Source organism: Plecotus auritus (assembly GCF_963455305.1).
Source record: "Plecotus auritus genome assembly, chromosome: 7".
Taxonomy (NCBI): Eukaryota; Metazoa; Chordata; class Mammalia; order Chiroptera; family Vespertilionidae; genus Plecotus; species Plecotus auritus.
In genome coordinates this window covers 18,871,550-18,890,959 of record NC_137774.1, presented here as the reverse complement: position 1 = coordinate 18,890,959, position 19,410 = coordinate 18,871,550, and the positions used below count along the sequence as shown (strand labels likewise).

Here is a 19,410-nt window from a genome sequence, read left to right as displayed (position 1 = left end):
AAGGGGATCATGAAAGTCGTCTTGGAGGAGGTGACATTTGAGCCGAGACCTGAGTGCTGAAAAGATGATCATCAGAGCTGGGGAACAAGGAAGGTTCCCTCCGGAAGGAAGCTTGGGACGCTGCAGGGGAGGAGAGAAGGCCAGTGCAGAATCATGGTGAGGAAGGGGAGGCAGGAGCCGCTTTACACAGGAGCTTGTGGCAGTGGTTAAGAATTTGGGTTTTATTCTGAGTGTGATGGGGACACATTTGGTGAGGTTAAGCAGAGGAGTAAGGAGATCCTGGAACATCACAAATGTCACTGGTTGGTCAGATGGAGAACGGACTGTAGGGGGCAGAGTGGAGGCAGGGAGGAGAGGAGGCTTTCCAGCCCTGGCAACACGTGGTATTTGGACGAGGAAGGCCCCGGATGCACCCTTGAGTGGATGAGTGGGTCAGGCAGGCACGTAAATTTGGATCAAGGCCTGTAGGCAAAGCAAGGGATCTACTTAAAGAACGCTTGGGAGGCACAGTCATTGCCCTCAGCGTATTTACTGTTTAATTATAGGAAACAGACCACACACCTAGAGGTGTCGTATAAACACAAAGCAACCATTAAATCAGTGCACAGTTGTGGCTGAAGGGGAACTGGAAAGGGAGCAACTGGGGCACCCCGCGAAGAGACTTTGGAGCCTTTAAACCGGGCAGCAGCAGACTCTGGTCGACAGCCGGCTCGGCTGGGTCCCGGCTCCTAGCCCACGGCCCCGCGTGGCTGCCTGCGCTGGAACGTCAAGACCGTGGCTCCAGGCTCCAGTTTCCCAACTTCTTGCGAGCGCTGAGAAAGCGGGTGACGAAGGGGAGGTCCCTCCCCAGCACACCGCCTTCTCGGCTGGGAGTGACTCATTACCTCGCTCCTTCCCTCACGGCTGACCCCGGGCCAATCCCTTAATGAGCCTACACCTCACTCTACCCATCTGGCAGGGACAATTGCCTGGTGGAGTTTTTAGCTCCCCGGGGGCAGGGCTCGTGTCAGCAGCCGACCAGGTTCCTCGAGAGAGGCTTCTCGAAGGGTCTGGAGGAGCAAAGAACCCTTGGGTAGCCTCACGGCCCGAGGCCCTCCCATGCACCGAAGCAGGCGGGGTGTTAATGCCCTTGCATTCCTCTAATTTCAGTCATTCAACAGCATTTTGTACTGAGTGCAGTTTCGCAAGTCTTGATGTCCTGGAGCACTTTTTTTCCCTTGGACACCTCTTTAAAAATTTGCTTGGGGAAAAAAAAGCAACCAGAGCAGGCCCCCAAAGTCTGCAGAGCCGACCAGAGGCTCAGGGACATGAGAGCGTGGGGACAGACCAACGGGCGCCAGGGCGCCCAGCGCAACCGAAAGCCGGCGGCGAGGATCGGGGAGAGAGCTCGGCTCCCCTGCAGAGCCCGCTGGCCCAGAGGAGGCCCGGGCGGCGGGGTCGCACGCCCGGGTTACCCGCCGGCATCGTGGCGCCCCCTATTTCCATCGCTCTTGGTCGCAGCCGGGCAATTAAGCGCGTCCCTCCACCCCGCCCCTCCTTGGGCGGGGGTCGTGCCCGCAGTCTTCCCCTCGCCCGGCAGCTTGGACTTATCACCCCGCAGGGACTCGCCAGGTGGACCCCGGCGGGCACACCCTCCCTTCAGGCTCCGACCCTCTCGGGTCGCTCCTGCGAGTCCGGGCGCGCCTCTGCGCCCGAGCCTGCTGCCGCGCTCCGAGTTACCTGCCCCGGGAAGTCACGATCTGCACGCACCCCGGGCAGCGAAAGTATGGATTCGGTAGAGCTCACATTCCTAGGGGAGGGGTTCCTATCTAGAGGGTCTTGCATCACTTTACCGGCCGAGGGGAGGAGACAGTGGGAGTGAGAGTAAACAGCATAAAAGTTGCATTTTGTTGATTATTTCTCCCATCCCCCCCAAACGCGCTTCGACGCTGGTTGACTCGGGGACACCGTGTCGCCAGATCCCCGAGTCCGACGGCTCCGGAACGGTTTGTCAGGACAGAGGCACCATTCGGTCCACGGATGCGGGAGTCAGAGAGCCGGCTGCTCGGCAGGGTGGCCAGGCCCTGAAGGCGACCCCCGGCTGCCCGGAGCGAGAAGCCGGTCGCGGGAGCCCGCCGCCGCGCACCCAAGAGCTGGAGCAATAACAGACACATAATGCGCATAAATAAATCAATGAGCAACTCTTTGCTGCCAGCAGCAGGGAAACCTCGGGCTGATTAAATGCAGACGTGGGGTGTCTGCCAGAGCAGGAGGGTGGCGGGGCAAGGGGAACCCGCGTGGAGTCGAGGGGTCGGGGGGAAGGGAGTCAGGGGCTGGAGCAGAGCGAAAAACCCAAAGCCACCTTTAAAAACATGAGGGTGACTTTTAAATGCAAAGGACCCAGAAGAGGGAAAGGGGCCGGGCAGAGGGCGCCCGGGCCGGCCAGCCACGGGGAGCAACTTTCCGGGCGGGAGGTGCGGCCCGAGGGGCGGCGCCGGCGGCGGAGGCGGGAGTCGGGGGCCAAGGGGGGGAGTCACTTTAAAGGCTCTTTCTTACCCATAATGCTTTGTGGGGACGTTGACAAGTGGATCCAAGATGGCGTAGAAAGTAATGACAGGTAAGTCCTGACTTCCCCCTTCTCTGCTGCCGGGACCGTTCCGCGAGGTGCCGGAGCCCTCCGGGGAGCGGACCGGACTCCCCTCCGGTCCCCTGGGCCCCGGGAGGGGCGGCCCCGCGGCGGACTGAGGGCCCGGGCGGCCCGCGGCGGGGCCTCAGAAGCGGGGCGCTTCGAGGCGAGGCCCGGACGCTGGGGCTGTTTACAGCTTTTCCCCTCCTCGGTCCCCTTCTCCGCTGGGGGCCGCGGCGCCCTGGGCCCCCGGCGGTGGCGAGGGCCCAGCAGTCCCGGGCCGCGAGTCGGCGGGAGGTCTCCCCGGCCCTGGCTCTCCGCGAGGGGGAGTCAGCCCCCTGCACGCTTTCCCCCGGGTCGCGGCTGGGGGTGTGGAGCGTGCGGGCCTCCCACGCCCCGCTCGTTCGCCCCCGCAGGGCTTGGACTTCCACGCGGGCGGGGCGGGGCGGGGCGGGGGCCGGAGGGTGGGCGTCTGGAAAAGTGGGTCAGGGGGGCGTCTCCTCCCTCCTCCGCCGAGAGCTGTGGCCTCCGCTTCACTTTCTTCCCCCCTTTCTCCGCCCCCTCTTCGGAAATTCTCTTTGGGCCACCAGCACATCAACAAAAATAAAAACAACTACCCTTCCCTGGAGAGCCCTTTAAGACGCCCCTTTTCTAGGGCTCAGGGGCTGCAGTTCTATCTAGGGACTTTGATGCCTCTCCCCCCAAATTATTTGAGCCTTCTACCCCCCCCCCCCCCCGCCGTGCTCAGGGTCCCTCAGGTAGAGCTGGAAGCCAGGGTCTAAGGATTCTTTTTGGATTGGGCTCCTTAGGTTTTGTTTGAAACTCAAAAGAGATTCCTTCACAACTTACACTTTTCAGGCAAATCATTAATGGAATATGTATAACTCCGGAGACAGTGGATTCCTGGGCGGGGTGGGGGCTGGGGGGAGTTGTCCTGGCTAGTTTTGTTGTTAATTTTACCCTCTCAGACTCACATTAATGGGTTTCTTTTTCTCCTTCATTTCTTCTTCTTCTTTTTTTTTTTTTTTGAAAGTAAGGTCAGTTAGTGCTGAAAGAGATGACTTTTTAAGTTGTGGATTTTAAGAACATTTTGTAATCTCTTTATCACACTGGAATTTTTGTTTTGAAGTAAGACATGTTTACAAGCTTCATACTGTACCATTTTGGTAACTTTTTCCATTTGAAATTGAGATGCCCTTTCACTTCAGGCTGATAAAATGTTTGCTGCTGATCATGACTATGACTGGTGGTGTATAGACACATTTTACTTTTCTATTTACCTCAGGAATTGGATGAAGTAATTGATCACTAAAGAACTACAGTGCTGGTGAGATGTGTAAGGTGAGACTGTAGTTAAAAATGATCTACCTTTTTTCCTTCTTTATTTTAATCAACTCATAAGAGTATGGCTGAGTAAGTAATTTGATGGGTCCATCTTTATCTTCCAAATAATTCATCCTGTCAGATGGTAGCATAGGCAAGGCTAGATTTAGAAACAAAACAAAACAAAGCAAAAACACGTACCAAACTTTTTCAGTGGTTTCAACATACTGTCATAGTGGAGCTTACCCAGAGCCAAATACTATTTGCAGCTATCTTTGGTCAGTATCTTCACCAGGGGTAATTATAGTTTGCCTATTTAAATTTCCTTGTGTAGTTTTAATTGGGTATCTGTGTTTTGGTGTCCACAGTGTAAGTCCACTTACTCTCCACTGACTGTCAGTGATTGTGTCTGTGGATTTTGTGTGTCCACAGATTGTGGCACTCTTGTAAAGTACACCATTTCCATTGCAAAGAATCATTTTAGGCAAATCAGTCACTCCTGCTTTAAATTTCTGAAAAATGGACTAGTACTTGTCTCTCTCATAGTTATTTTGAAATAAAAAGGATAGTGTTGACTTTTGTTTTGTTTATTAAGGATAAGTCTGGTTTGTCATTATTTTCTGGTCACACTTGGTGTGTGAATTCAAAGTGTTACTTATTTAATGTAACTTCTCATGCTTTGGATTTAAAGGGCATTGATATCGTGTTAGTAAACAGTTGGCATTTAGTACTGGGGAAAAGGAAAAAAAATTGCTAATTTTACATTTTTCACAAGCAATCTTCTGAACTTTAAACATATTTTACTATGATTTATTGAGAAAATTAAGTTATGTTAGATTGGTTACCGCAGGTTTTTTTTTTTTTTTTTTTAACACATCTGGGTAGCATTTGGGTTTTAAAATTGTCTCACAAACTTTTTCATATCTATCACAACATCTGTTTAAGAAGAGTAAGCTGTGCTTTATTTTTTTCCAGATTGAAGCATACAATTGACATTTTACTTTAAAAAAAAAACTTGGGAGAGAAATGTGGACATAAACTAAGATCCTTTTGTGAGTGCACACATCACATTTGCTTGCGTTTGAAACTCAGCAGTGCTTGTGTGTATTACATTTATTTTTATTCTTTGAAGAGCAAATGTGGATTTTAAAATTTATTTTCAGCTTATAGATGGAGGCATATTCTTGCAGTAGGCTTCCCATTCTGAAACTTTTATCTTTTAAAAAAAATTTACAGATTACTTTGTGGAAAGGAACGAGTGACCTGCTTTTTGGCCTCTGGTGATGTTCATTTGTAGTCTAAAATTTAACATTTAGAAATAAGTAATCTTGTGTGGCTAGTGTTGTTTGGCCTGTATTGTGTCAAGACATTTTCCACAGTTTTCACACATGTGGACCATGTGAAGTGCTAGTATTCACTTCAAAGTGAAGTTAGTGCTTGGCCACCAAACAAGTTGTTACACAAATTCTTCTAAAATGGGAAATACCATAGTATTGAAGGTTGTGGTGAAGTAGAAGTCTGTGTCTTTGAGCTGAATAAAGACATAGCTTTTTTAGTCTGTCCTTTTGGCTGGGAAGCTAGGACACTATTTTTAGGTAAGGCTGTAGTTTTTGGGAGCCAGTAAGCAAGTACCTCTCTATCAGCTGGTAAACTTTTGCAATTGTTAGCAAGAAGTTTCATTTTCTGATATCATAAATATTTAATCTGCATTGTTTTCAAGTCCATACACATTTATGGAGTGTCCAGTGTTTTACCAGAGAGAGGACTGATGCCCAACAACAGGAGAAACCATTCCTACTTGCAAAGGGCCTTGTGCAGTTTGAAAATATACAGCATGTTCATGAATGGCTAAGAATATATTGCAGAGGGACTACAAATAAGTAGACCAGGTCTTATACATGCATTTTTGTTTTCTGTTTAAGAAGTAGGCTTGGTATTGATATTAAATACAAATTAGTCTATAATTGTCTGTCAGACTATATTTAAGAGCCAAATATAGGCCCAGCACAAGACATAAGGTCCTTTGGCTGTTGTTTCAAATGCATAGATGATTTTAGGGCCAAGTTTATCAACTCACAGGAGAGGGGGAGGGGCTACTTAAAAATTATAAGCAAGTTCTGGTTGTTTATTTTCATAAACTTAGATAAGTGTACATGCTAATATAATGTGATTTCTAAGTAATATTTTGAAATGTCTTCTAGGAGAGAACAATGATATGTGTGGAGAGTGTGGCCACACCAGCTTACAGTTCATTTAAATTGATGGGTGTAGTCAGGATTATTTCTGTAGCATTGGCTAGAAGAAGCATAAAATACAGTGGTCTATCACTTCAGTGGTGGTTGAGTAATACTTTTGAGTAATCCTGAATTTAATAGAGTTAATAATTCTTTTTTTTTTTTAAATATATTTTTATTGATTTTTTTACAGAGAGGAAGGAAGAGTGATAGATAGTCAGAAACATCGATGAGAGAGAAACATCGATCAGCTGCCTCCTGCACACCTCCCACTGGGGATGTGCCCGCAACCAAGTTACATGCCCTTGACCGGAATCGAACCTGGGACCTTTCAGTCCGCAGGCTGACGCTCTATCCACTGAGCCAAACCGGTTTTGGCAGAGTTAATAATTCTTTAAAAAATAATATTGTAGATATAACATGGAGACTTAATTTACATATAATAATTTTTAAAAAGCTACCATCTGTTTAAAACATTGAAAGTTTTTCAACATACTACCAAATAGTCATACCAATTTGTTTACTTGTGTCAATTGTACTGGATTCGTTTTTCCAAGAGCAGAAAGTTGTCTGATAAAACCAGAATTTGTGTATTCATCTTGCTTTTGAACAAAAACAAACAAACAGAAAACCAAAACTAATTGATTCATCCACAAGGTTCTTCAAAGAGTGCATAGTATATTTTTTGACTGAACCATTCTGAAATGTGAATGTTTGTGATTTTTGTTATTTCTGTGCCATGCTTTCTTTTGTGGAAATTCTTGTGAAAAATAGTCCTGTAAAGCGAGCTTCCTATCAGTAGGCAATATGTGTAAATAATAATTGTTTTAAGGTTTTTATTTTTATTCACTTATTTTATGCAAAACTGATACATGCTGTAGGAAGCAAATATGAGCAGTACTTAAGTGTATGAAGTAAAATAGAATAAAAGGGAAAGCCTCTGTTCTCCTTCCTCCATCTTTAGTCGTGTTCTCCTGAGCTGACCATAGAAAACAGTTGGTGTCATTTGGCTTTTGGGAGAGCTCTCTGTTGCTGAGGTGTATTGGTAGCAGTGAGAGCGGAGGGAGAAATAGGGAAGGCATGGCCACTGAACTGTTCAGATGTCATGCAGGGGCTATTCCACTCTTATTTCCTGTGATGTTAAGTAATATTGATAATCTTAAATTACCAGCAGTTGAAGATAACAGTAATTGAAACACTCCAACAGTTAATTCCATTGTCAGAATCGTAAACTTTTTGATTTGTGGATATTTTAAGGAAGTAAATATTGATGAATAGAAGTCATATAACTATAGGGCTGAGTTAATGGTGATAATTACCATCTGTGGGATTGTATCTTTACTATTGGCTTTTTATAACTTATTATCTCTCCTTTAATTCTCATAACAACTCCCAATAGTTGTTGTTATTTACATTTTGTAAAGGAGGAAATTTAGATTAAATGTGAACTAACATAACAGCACAATGCTGGCAAGGAGTGGTGCTGGTGTTCTGGCTTGGAAAGCCCGTGCTCTCTCCATTGTGCTCTTCTACTTTTGTCTAGTCTATCTTTATTCTCCAGACAAGGACTTTTAGGCCTGGAGAATTCAGATGATTTGTCCAAGGTCACACAACTAAGCAGTAGCAACATTAAACCAAACTTATATCTCTGAACTCTTATCTCAGGACTCTTGGTCCTGGCTGGTTATGCTACATATTTTTGAAATACTGTGGACCAAAAGACCAAATGCTTCAGAACTATGTCAGCAATGGTATTTTCTACTATGTGTTTAAAAGCTCCCTTCTCTCTCTTTCAGAAATTATAAAGAGCTCTGATGGGCTATTTGGGTAATACCCAGTGCAGTGAACTGCAGGTGAGTAAAATTTATGAGAGCCTGATTTAGAAAATAAGAACTTGGTAATGTGTGAGAGACAGGGCAGATATCATCTAGATGAGAATTTCTGGCCAGATAGTATGAGGTGGGACAGGGTTGAAGAGTGGTGACCTGAAGATGTGGGTCCTGACTGTAGTGGCTGCTTCTGGAACAGACTGGATGATGCCGAGCAGCCTCTGCAGAAACCGCCTGCCGCTTTGTCAGTCTGTATGAAGAGAACTGAGGGTAGGTTAATCTTCCACTCTGTTCTGAATGAGTAACTGCGCAGGGGCTCAACCTATCAGCATGATTGGAACTGGAGAGGTCCTTCAGTTTTTGTGTCAACATTCTTGAGTGGTAATCACCCTATGCTCTGATGAACTTGGTTAACTATTGAATTGTTTGTTTTTTCTGTTATCTGCCATGAATATATTGTCATGAGTGACTATATATTTGCATCTTAGAGGATCTGGATACCGAGAATACATCAACAGGAACAAAAGTTTAAACTTTTCCCCTAATGGTTGTGTTCCCTCCACACAATGGTTGTAATAGTCCCTCAAATTATTTATCTTTTGCTGAAATGCTCTGCTACTAGTAAGTAAAGGAATACATATTATTTCACAGTAATTTGTCTTCTTGATTCCTTGCAGTACTTTGATCTTTCATTATTAGACTTAGAAAATGGTAATACTATAGAAAAACAACGAGAAGACTGTTTCAATATTGCCCTTGTGGGGCATCAGTGCTAAAATTATTTTTTGATATATTCTCAATACTAGTCTTTAGACATCACCAACTCTAGAAAACGTCATGTGTTAATAAAATGACTTGCCATCCTGCCTTTTGGAATCTGGCTGGGTAAAGATTTATAAGACATTGCCAGCTACTTTTTACCCAACTCTTCTAAGCTGGAGTTTTTAGTTTTCTGTTCCTTGTAGGTTAAATAACATTTTTCCCTTTTTAGGTCGATGCTCAACCACTGAGCCATGCCGGCTGGGCTTTTTTTTTTTTTTTTTTTAAATTTTTAAATATTTTTCCCTTTTTTAACTGTACCGGAGTATCCTGGCCCCTAGTTCTTTCATTTGCCCACCAGTCCATACTGCTTTTTAACTGTGACAGTCCACCACTGAGCCAGCAAGTTCTTTGAGAATCCTAGAGACTTCAATGTGACACTATTCTATACTTTTAGGATTTATAATTGAGTTTGGGCTTGGTTACTTGCTCATTGCTCAAATAATACCTGGTTGTAGGGATTCTTTGTTTCTTGAGTATATGCTTGTTTTGTACGATGCAGCCCCCCAGGTTCCTGGGGATGATCTGAAGACTGGTTGAGGTGGCTTGTTGGTCCTTGGAAAGCTGGGATCTGAGGTTGTCATAGCATGATAAGGAGTGCGGGAGAGCAGGAGAGCTTCCAGTTAAGGCTAGAGTGAGCCATATAAGGGAGGGGCAGACCTCTTCTTGAGACTATATCAAGCTTGTATCTTGGAACCCCTCTCTTTCCTCAGTATGGGGCAACTTTCTTTCTTAAATTATAAGATAATTTAAGAATTGATATTAAATAGTTAAAATTTGGGTTACTACCCAAATAGTTGATTTTCTTTTTGGCATTCTATTAAAATACATTTTACTGTTTTTAAATTATGATGCATGTAATTTGAATTTTTTTCTATTTATTAGATCATGAAACATTTCCATGTTAAAGGTGTCACTATTTTAATTTATATGATTACATTTTGAAAGGCTGCAAAATATTTCATCAAGTCATACTCATAGTTTACCTAAATCTTTTTATGTTAAGTACTTATGCTGCTGGCTGGTTTTCATTTAATACTTTTATCTACATTATTGTATATATATTGTACTCTTTTCTTACTAATTACATCTCTAGGATAAAGTTGTTTTTGTTTTTTTAACAACCAAAGTTGGTTTTTTTTGTTTGTTTGTTTTTTGTTTTTTGTTTTTTAAATATATTTTATTGATTTTTTACAGAGAGGAAGAGAGAGGGATAGAGAGTTAGAAACATCGATGAGAGAGAGACATCGATCAGCTGCCTCCTGCACGCCCCCCACTGGGGATGTGCCCGCAACCCAGATACATGCCCTTGACTAGAATCGAACCTGGGACACCTCAGTCCGCAGGCCGACGCTCTATCCACTGAGCAAAACCGGTTAGGGCTCTAGGATAAAGTTTTGAGTACATTATTGTGACATGGTAAGAATGTTTTTATGGCTTGCCATACTTTTTTTCAAGAATATTTTACCAGTTTGTATTACTAACAGATACATGGATATTTCTGTTTCACGAAAACTGGACAGAAATACATTTTTTCCTTAAAAGTTTTTGCTCACTTAATAGTGTAAAGTGGCACTTGCATTTCTTTTTTCTACAATGTTGAATTTTGTCTTCGAACCTCTTCATATTGAATTGTTTGTTCATATTCTCAGCTATTTTATTCAATAAATTATTGATGTGGGCTTTGGATGATAAAGCAAGTATAACCAGGTAATAAACATGTGGTTATTAAAAAGATAACTAGAACACGTTCAGTGAAAATGTCCAAAGAGAGTCTGGTTTAGATGGTAAGTGATCTTGGGAATAGTTTTGAAAGGGGAATAGGTGCAATTTTGCAGATATTTATTGGGCTTCCACTGTGTACCAGGTGCTGTTGCATTCTCTGAATGCTTCTTAAGTTATCATCATGGCTTCTACCTTGTTGAAGGAGGAGGCTGCTTGATAATGCTTGAGGTTTGACCTATGGGGACTCTGGCTGCTAAAGACCCTTTGTGGCTGTTTGGAGGGCTGAGGGGACCACTGTCTAGACCATCTTTTAACTCATTCATGACAAATTTCACTATGCCATGGCACTCTCCTTAAGCAGCTCTGTTCTGAGGGATACAAAGATGAATAAAACATCATTCCTACAGACAAGGAGGAGTCATCTAGTAGGGAGAATAGGAGCACCAAAAAAATGAAAGGACTAATAAGAATTTGATAGGTGCTATAAAAGGGGTTCAGACAAAGTGCTTAGGCAGTAAGTGGAGTGAGTGATACTGCCCCTTTGGGGATGTGGAGAAACACTTGGCATTTACATTGTACTACTGTGCCAGTCAGAAGCAATAGAAATAAGAGGGCATTCGGAGGGAAGGATAGCTTGAGCAAAAGCTGGGGCGGGGGGGGCGGGTGTCGAAAATGAGGCACGTGTCAGGAAACTGCATATCCAAATTACCTAGACCCTGGGATACATAAAGGAACATAGTGGAAGGTGAGGCTGCCAAGTGATCAGGACTGGGTTTTGGAGGATCTTAAATGTCAGACGGAGGATCAGTATGATAGATTGGTAGTGCGGAGAAACTAGAGACAGGGACTTTGGTTCATAGTAATACTCCAAGTGAAGGATGATGAGGGCTGAAGTGAATTGGTGGCCTTGGGAATGGAAAGCAGGGGATGGATTTAAGAGATGTTTTGGAGGCTGAACAGAAAGATTTGGTGACTGATTAGAAAGGTAAGGGAACAGTCAGTTCTGTCTCAAGTCAGAGATGGTTGAAGTTTTTATGGTTGGGTGGCTGGCAGAATGGGGCATCAGGAATAGGAAGTCAGGAGGAAGAACAGGTCTCAGAGGCTGAGAATAGAGAAAGATGAATCGGGTTTTGTGTTGAGATTAAGGATCTAGTAGAAAGTAGAAATAAAAAATTTAATCCTTTAGGGCAGCGGTCTGGTGGTCCGTGAGGTCTGAAAGGTTGGCGACCGCTGGTTAAGGAAACCTTTGGAGCAGTGGTTGCCAGCCGATGGTCTGCGGACCACTGGTGGTCCATGGGTTCCGAAAGGTTGGCAACCGCTACATTAGGGAACTGATGAGGAAGTTTGGGGCCCAGAGGAGTTAGATGGATGGGCAAGGTCTCATACCAGTTAAAGCATAGCCTAGGCAAGCTTCCTGATTCCCAGTCCAGTTCTCTTCGCTGCTTCAGACTGAGAAGTGCTGCAGGTTCTCAGCTGTGGTGTTTTCCTCATACCTGGGTGTGCTCAGTAGAAAGTTGGAAGTGGGAGAGTTTATGCTGGGGAGTAAGGTCTTTATTTTTAATTATTTTTTTTTTTCTTATGGAAACTTAGACATATAGAAGTGGAAAGAAGACTATAATCAATCCCACTAACCCATTGTCCAATTTCAACATTATTAATATTTCATCTCTTTCTCCTCCCCCATCAATTATATTGAAGCAAATGGGAGAAAGTGTTCTGGTGACTTTAACCTTTGTGTATTTGCAGTTAAGGAGAATTGAACAGTTTGGTAGGGTATGTTTCAAGCTTTCTGGGGTGGGGTCCAGAGTGAGCAGAAGTAGGATTTACTTCCAGAGTTCCTGTGTTGCCTCAGACTTTGTTTTAGGGCAAATCATGTAAGTCCTCTGAGTCTTAATTTGTCTGTGAGGAGGAGATACCATCTTCAGTGAATCACTTGAGCTAACGTAGGTAAAAACCCTCCATGAACTCTAAACTTTGAGGCTAAAGTATTATGGAGATTTTAGTGCTGCTCCTTTGGGCTTCTGTGTTGCTGGCATGAAGTTTATATTATTCAACAAATTTTTATTATTCAACAAATACTTGTTATGTCAGGCCTCTGGGGCTTCAACAGTGAACAAAACAGACAAAATCCCAGCTCTCATGGAACTTATGTTCCAGATCCAGAGGATAATAGTTTTGTAGTGATTAATAGTTGTTATAGCTAATATTTTTATAGTGATTAGTGAAGGGCAGGCACTGTTCTAAGTGATTTCATTTTTTTAACCTATTAATTCTTGCAACAATCCTGTGAGGTTTGGAGATGAGACAAATTTGCAGGTTTGGAGATTAGACAAATTTGTATGCAGATTGCCTCAGGTCGCAATGCCAGGATTCAAATTTAGGCATATTTGGCTTCAAGCCTGTACTCTTAACTCCTGTGTCATAGAACATCTCTAACTCAGTCATGGCATACTGGTGTTTGATATAAGTAAAAAGGTTAGGTCCAGATCGAAATGATTCCTAAACAAATAAGCATTCTCTTCTTGTAAAAGACAAAACAAAATGAAAAAAAAAAAAATGGCAGTAGCTCTCTGTGGATAATACTCTTTTATAGAACAATATATTTTTTTTCTTAACTTTTTATAGGCTTCGCCAGTTTCTATGTTTCTTTAGATGCAAATGGCCACTTCAGTGGGAGGCAGTTAAGTTACCTTTCTGCTGGCCCTTGAGCGGGATCTCTTCTTGAATGAATTCCCTGCTTGCTTATAATTCTCTTTTCCCCTTCCCTCCACTCCCCTCTTTCCTTACCTTGGGATAATTTCCATTTCTGAGGCTGAAGTATTCTCTCTCCTCCTCTCTGTTCTTCCTTTTTCTCATAGCTGTGCTCTGCCTTTCCAGTCGCAGCTTTTTCCCTTCTTGTCCCTTGCCTGCCTCTGCCAGCCATTCTCAACCTTACGCTGTGCTTTGACTTTTCTAAGTTGATTTAATGGGGCTAATATTGGGACTAATTTTCTTTTTTTAAAAAATTTTTTATTAAGGTATTATATGTGTACATATCTTACCATTGCCCCCCCCCACCCCACTCCCATACATGCCCTCACCCCCCAATGTTTTGCATCCGTTGGTTACTCTTATATGCATGCATATAAGGGGACTAATTTTCCATCTCAGCTCAGTCCTCCTTCATGGGCAGGTCATGTTGGGAAATGGGTATATATCTAAAGAAATCCAAAACACTAATTTGAAAGAATATATACAACCCAGTATTTATTGCAGTGTTGTTTTAAAAAAGCCAAGCTATAGAAGCAACCCAAGAGCCCATCAATAGATGATTGGATAAAAAAAGCTGTGATACCTACCTATATACAATGGAATATTACATGACTGTAAAAAAGAATGCAGTCTTACCATTTGCGATAGCATGGATGGCCCTGGAATATTATGTTAAGTGAAGTAAGTCAGTCAGACAAAGAAAAATACCATAGATTTCGCTTATATGTGGAATCTAAAGAACAATATAAATGAACAAACAAACAGAAACAGGTTCTTAGATACAGAGAACAGACTGATGGTTGTCAGAAGGGAAGGGGATTGGGGGGCTGGGTGAAAAAGGTGAAAGGATTGAGAAGTACAGATTGGTAGTTACAAAATAGTCATGGGGATGTACTAAAGTATAGCATAAGAAATATAGTCAACAATATTATAATAACTAATGTATGATGCCAGTTGGGTATTGGAAATATCAGGGGGAACACTTAGTAAAGTATATGATTGTCTAACCATTATGCTTTATACCTGAAACTAATACAAAATAATATTGAATGTAAACTGTAATTGAAGAAAAAAAAGGAGTCTTGGTCAGATATTTCATGAACTATCCCTCAATTTGGTTTTGTCTGATGTTTTCCTCATGATTGAACTGGGATTATGGGTTTTGGTAAAGGAGATATTCACTTGCTCTAGCTGACTTGGCTCAGTGGATAGACTGTCGGCCTGCAGACTGAAGTGTCCCGGGTTCGATTCCAGTCAAGGGCACATGCCCGGGTTGTGGGCTCTATCCCCGGTAGGGGGCGTGCAGGAGGCAGCCGATCAATGATTCTCTCTCATCATTGATGTTTTTTTCTCTCTCTCTCCCTTCCTTTCTGAAAATCAATAAAAACATATTTAAAAAAAAGTATCTTCTTGTTTTATATTTTTATTGATTTCAGAAAGGAAGGGAGAGAGAGAGAGATAGAAACATCAATGATGAGAGAGAATCATAGATCGGCTGCCTCCTGCATGCCCCCTACCGGGGGTAGAGCCCACAACCCGGGCATGTGCCCTTGACCGGAATCGAACCTGAAACCCTTCAGTCTGCAGGCCGACGCTCTATCCACTGAGCCAAGCCAGCCAGGGCGATACTCACTTTTAATATTTTGTTTCATATGTTTCAGCTTTTTATGTAAACTATTCAGTACACACAAATACACATTTTATACAAAGGGGATTATACATTATATATTATTTTATAGTCTGTTGCTTTGGTTTATCTCTTCTTCCCCCCCCCCCCCCCCATCTCCACATTGAGGTATGTCAGTCTCTTCCATGCTTCCCTGTTTTGGGTCTTATTTTGTGGTCAATTCATTTTCCAGTAATTCCTATTCTTAACACTGTTTCTGTAGAAACTCTTCTGAGTTTCAAACATTGATTTGAAAATGTAGTTTTAGAACATAGGGATGATGGTAATGATGATGGTGATAGTGGCAGTGGTACCCTTTTTTTTAAAATTATACCATTGGCTCTTTTATATTGATTTATATTTTATTTATAAAAAGGTCACCTGTTTTACCTATAATAATAACAGCATAATATGCTAATTAGACCGGATGTCCTTCCGTACAAAGCTGGGGCTGCGAGGGAAGCCCGGCTCCTGGGTGTCTGCCAGTGGCCGGAGGGAAGCCCGGGTCCCGGGTGCTAGAGGGAAGCCTGTGCTGGCAGCCGGGGGAAGGAAGGCCTACTCTTGCATGAATTTCATGCATCGGGCCTCTAGTATGATAATGTGTTTGTAAGTCTAAGCCAGTGGCCGGCAAACAGTGGCTCGCGAGCCGCGGTTTGCCGCTCTGTTGACTAATGAGTTTGCCGACCACTGGTCTAAGCAGATAACATGGAAGGGAAAATGAAATACAAAGAATAGAAAATGTTTTATAATAAAATATTTTGGCAAGCAGCAACCTTTTCTAGAAGTAATCTTTTACTATAATTTGCCTGCTTTATAAATATGGATTTTTGTTTTTTTTCATATCTTTTTATTAGTAAGCATTTTAAATGATTTGGGAGGGTGCTCAAACTCTTCATTAAATAATTTGGAATAATTGAAACCAAGAAAGCTACCTCCAGAATTGCTGGCAGTTCTAAAATGGGTCAGGAAAAATCAAAGTAATAGATGGGGGAAAATCTCAAATTTAGCTGCTGATAATAACTTTTTAAAAAATGTAGTTCTTGTTTTTTATCATTTTAGTTACTAGAACAGATGGTAGCAGGTCCATTGGGGTATTTCTTTTATGTATTTAAAACCTTTACTTTGCTATATTGAATTTTATTCATTCTCATTATAGAGTTTACCTCTTTATGAAAGAGATTATTTAAAATAGAATATGATTGATGATCTTAGTTTCTAGTTTTCTTAATATGCGTAGCCTCTCTTCTAATGCTTCTTGCATACTTAGTGATTTTATGAGTTTTAGAGAAAAATGCAAGTCTGGCTGAATATTAACATAGTAAAATAAATAAAATTTTATTACTTTGCAGAATATTTTGTCTTTGTATCTTATACAACCACTTCACAGGTTTCAGTTTTTGATAAAAACAGATAAATTTAAAGATAATATAACATTCCTCTTTATGGCATTCTAGTGAGAACTGAATTTGGTATAGGATAGTTCTTGGTATGGTTGGAATTTAGGTTATTTTAGATCATCTCTGTGGGAAATTCAATGAAAGTATTGAGTGGCTGTAGTGAGTTGAATGCTTGTCAAGGGGAAATAAATGATATAAAATGTGACTTACTTATAAGGTAGTTATGTTGAGCAGTTAAGGCATCTGACATGATATATTTAATGCAAGATAATAGATGACTATGAGGCTAGATCAGTCTGTAGGAAGTAATGCTGGTTTTGGGAGGAGAGCATTTTTATTTAAAAAAAACCTTTATCGTTGAATATTACATTTGCCTCCTCTTTGCCCCATTGACTCCCTCTAGTCCACCCCTGCTCCTCACCCCAGATCTGTGTCCATAGGTTATGCATATATGCATACATGTTCTTTGGTTGATCACTTCCCACCTACTCTCCCTCCCCGCCTTCCCTTTGAGATGCCACAGTCTCTTCTATGTTTCTATGTCTCTGGATCTATTTTGTTCATCAGTTTATCTTGTTCATTAGATTCCACATACGAGTGAGATCATGTGATACTTGTCTTTCTCTGACTGGCTTATTTCGCTTAGCATAATACTCCCCAGGTCCTGGGAGGAGAGCCTTTTAGAGAAGTAGGCCTTGAAGTATTCATTAAAGGCTGTGTAGGATTTAGGTCCAGAGAGAGGAAGGAAAGGACATTGGGGCAAGGAAATGGCATTGTCAGAGACAGACTCAGCATCTGGCCTGTGCTTGGGGCCTGTTGTGGGGAGTGGTGGGAAAGTTAGGTTGTAGCCAGATTGGGTAGCCTGGATATTAAGTCATGAGCTTAGGAAGTTATTTTATAGGCATTTTGGAACCACCTTTATGGTTCCAAAGAATGTGACATTTTTAGAGTAATGATTCTTAACTTTTTTTCATCCCCAAGGAAGCATGACACACTTTTACTAGCTGCGCTGTCCCACCAAGGCCATGCTGCCCAGTGGGGAAAGGGACAGGTTCTGCTGTGCTTTCTCCACTGCACTGGGTCATGTAGGTCATTTTCATAATGTATCAATCTGGCTTTTCTTTCTGCTGCCACAATGCATTTACTACCTTCTATTATAGTTTTGTTTTCAGGAGAATAATGGAGTTTTCACAGGGAAAGTAATGTGTGAGGCAGATTATAGTCAAATTACTGACTTTAAAAAAATGTGGGAAAGGAGTGAGTGAACTAAAAAGAGGCAGGTGAACTTGCAAATGGGTGTGCGTAAAAAAAAACACCACTTAGTAAAATATAAAATTTGATGATGCCAAATATTGCCTGAGAAATGGATCTTGTAATCATTGCATATCATTCCATGAAAGCATCATTCAATGCTATCACAGACAAAAGACACAAAATGCTGGGCATCTCTGAGAAGAGCTTTACAACCAAATCTGAGCATTTCAAAAACAAAGCTTTCAATTTTAGAAGTCAAACTAGAGCAATTTTGAATCTACTGGATATATTAACCACACCTTCAAAAAATCATTATCATTCAATGTTGAGTGTCTATGGGACAAGCATCATCTAGCTGGGAATCTGGGAAACTAGAGAAAATAAAAGAAAATGTGTTACCAAAGTCAAAGATGAGCCCTGGCCAGTGTGGCTCAGTAGGTTGGAGCATCATCCCGTGCACCGAAGAAGGATCTCGGGTTTGATTCCCAGTCAGTGCACATACTCAGGTTGTGAGTTCAGTTCCCTAAGTCAGGGCATATGGGAGGCAACCAATCCATGTTTCTCTCTCCCATTGATGTTTCTTTCTCTCTCTCTGTTCCTCTCCCTTCCCCTCTCTCTAAAATCAATAAAAACACATCATTGGGTGAGGATTAAAAAAAAAGTCAAAGATGAATAATTTTTAATCCCTGGCTTCAGAGAACTCAATCTGTGAAGGAAAAAAATAAAAACAATACAAATGTGAATCTCCATTTTTTTTGTTAAATTTTGTTAGTCTTGTAAAGAAAGTCAGGTATTTTATTGTATGTGTCTTTTAAGTTTTCCTATGGTTTTATTGTTTATATAGTTTAATAATTAAAGATAACTTGGGATCTAATAAAAAACTGGTTATGGATGTAATTTCTGTCAATGTATATAGTGGTAATGTTTTTAGTATAACTTATCTGTCTTCTGAAACCTTGACAGATTCATTCCACCCAAGTTAATTCTGAGATAGATAATATTTTTTTAAATGGAGACAGATGTACAAGACAGAGATACAGAAATCATTGTCATTTTGGATTGAAATTTTAGTTACTACTATTTGTTCCTAATTTATTTTTGTTCTTTGAAGTCTGTCTTAATTAAATAAGATTTAGGTCTTTTGAAATAAAAGAGGACCATGACTACATTAACAAGAAAAGTTAAGGAAGATAACTGATTTTTAAAAAATAGAAGTGCATCTCATGACTTGATTTCAAGGTGGTCTGGTGGTTGTTCTCATGTTACAGAAAGAAGTCATAGTGGGAGGAGAATGATGCTCTTTTCTTACAATCTGTTATTGAAACTGTCTTAGTCCAGGCCAGTCTGCCTACCACTTCTGTGGTGCACCATTTTTGTAAAAATTTTTATTTATTTAAAAAAATTTAAATTGAATTTATTGGGGTGACATTGGTTAATAAAGTTATATAGGTTTCAGGTGTACAATTCTATAATACATCATCTGTATATTGTATTGTGTGTTTGCCACCCCAAGTCAAGTCTCTTTGGTGTACTATTGATTTAATTTTTCTTCCAATATTTACTTTTGGTCCTGGACCAATTATCTAGCTACAACGGAATTCTTCAAATGTATTCTACATTTTGTGCCAAGTGAACTCAATGATTGTTCTATTTGGAGACATTTTTTTCTGAGGCTCCATTCTTGCCTCTAAAACCTACATGTGTGGGAAGGGAAATGTATAGATTTTCCATTTATTAACAGTAAACTTATCCTCCTGTATCTGTTTCTTTTCAGTTTTTAAAAACCATGTCTATTGTGACATTCATA

At 41.7% G+C, this 19,410-nt stretch overlaps 1 protein-coding gene across 3 annotated transcripts in view; it reads left to right on the top strand.

Moving 5' to 3' along the window:
* The first annotated feature begins 2,535 nt into the window (after nt 1–2,535).
* HELZ (helicase with zinc finger) overlaps nt 2,536–19,410 on the top strand; it is a 133,780-nt gene continuing 116,905 nt past the window's right edge. For all 3 annotated transcript variants that reach the window (XM_080681334.1, XM_080681333.1, XM_080681332.1), the window contains exons 1-3: nt 2,536–2,596; nt 3,891–3,946; nt 7,959–8,015. The gene's annotated coding sequence lies outside the window, so the exon portion shown is untranslated. The remainder of the gene's footprint in view (nt 2,597–3,890; nt 3,947–7,958; nt 8,016–19,410) is intronic.